We start from the raw sequence: 1,294 nt of genomic DNA on the forward strand, positions 1-1,294 counted from the left end.
AACACGCACCTATTCACTCCACGCCCAACCCGAAAGTCCCCCAAGCCTGAACAACATTCTGACTGTAATAGCTCATCCATGATGGAATGATGAAGCAAACCGATCTGCAAAATATTTTATGTTCTTGTGAACCTTGTCACATTTTCGCTTTCTTCCAAAATCATCAGATTATTGGGCCTTATAGTCTATTTACCAAAATCCATCTGTAAAGCAGAGTTGCCCGGTAAAATTGAACCTCCCACCCAATGTATTCAGATTCAGTCCTGTCTATAAACATTTATTTCTCCGCTTCCCTAAATGTGAAAACAATGAGACTTCCAAGCGTTAACATTCATCTGAACAAAAGTCCTTCACGCATTCTTGCTGAGACGCGTCTCACGAGTCTTCGAATTGTAATTTTTGTACAGCTTCAATTTCCACAGAAGTTGCCGAAGCTGAGAAAACTGCAACACCCTCGCTTTCAATTCAGATTGGCAGGACGGTAGACGTGTTTGTGTGTACATAACTTTGCTTACAAATCAGGCATTCATTCCCTTCTCAAACACAACTCAAAATTTGTCAGGATGGCCGAGTGGTCTAAGGCGCCAGACTTAAGGAATGAAACTTCTTCCGACAAACGGGAGGGTTCTGGTCTCCATCTGGGGTCGTGGATTCGAATTTCACTCCTGACATAATTTGTCTTTAAGTATTGAATCGAGATGATATTATTTCTGCAAACAAGAACCTGGGTTTTTGAGTTGGATTAGAAAAAAACGGTTGGTAGATAAGTTTGATTTGTTTTTGAGGCTGTTCATCGCATTAGAGAAGATAACCCTACACAGAATTCTGATAAGTGGTTTATTCAGAAACAATTTCACGGTGAAGGATCTTGGCCTGAAACGTCGACACTTTACACTTTTCCACCAATGCTGTTGTCTGCTGCGCTTCTCCTGGCATGCTCAGCTATTCAATATTGAATAACGTTTAAAGTGAAATGATGGATTGTCGGAATATTCAATGAATGGGCACGTGAGTGTACATTATCCCCTTTTGATCAATAGTCTGATTGTTGATGGGTAGTAACTGTTCTTGAGCGTGTCCGTGCGAGTCCTAAGGCTCTTGTACCGTCTACCTGATGGCAGCAGCGAAACAATTGCATGGCCTCTGATTTTATGATTTTCCTTCAAAGGTACAGTGTTTCCATACCACGTCTTGATGCAGCCAGACAATATACTCTCTCGGACACACCTATATAAGTTCATCAAGGTTTTTGATGTCATGCTGAATCTCAGCAATCCTGAAAGAAAGTAGAAGA

The 1,294-nt window shown here is 41.3% G+C and overlaps 1 non-coding gene across 1 annotated transcript; it reads left to right on the top strand.

Annotated features, from left to right (window-relative positions):
* Positions 1-557: 557 nt before the first annotated feature.
* Positions 558-671, top strand: trnal-uaa (transfer RNA leucine (anticodon UAA)). The gene is made up of 2 exons: positions 558-595; positions 637-671. It is a non-coding gene; the product is annotated as a tRNA-Leu (tRNA).
* The last annotated feature ends 623 nt before the right edge of the window (positions 672-1,294 follow it).

The sequence above is a fragment of the Hypanus sabinus genome, unplaced genomic scaffold, assembly GCF_030144855.1.
Source record: "Hypanus sabinus isolate sHypSab1 unplaced genomic scaffold, sHypSab1.hap1 scaffold_684, whole genome shotgun sequence".
In the NCBI taxonomy this organism is placed as follows: Eukaryota; Metazoa; Chordata; class Chondrichthyes; order Myliobatiformes; family Dasyatidae; genus Hypanus; species Hypanus sabinus.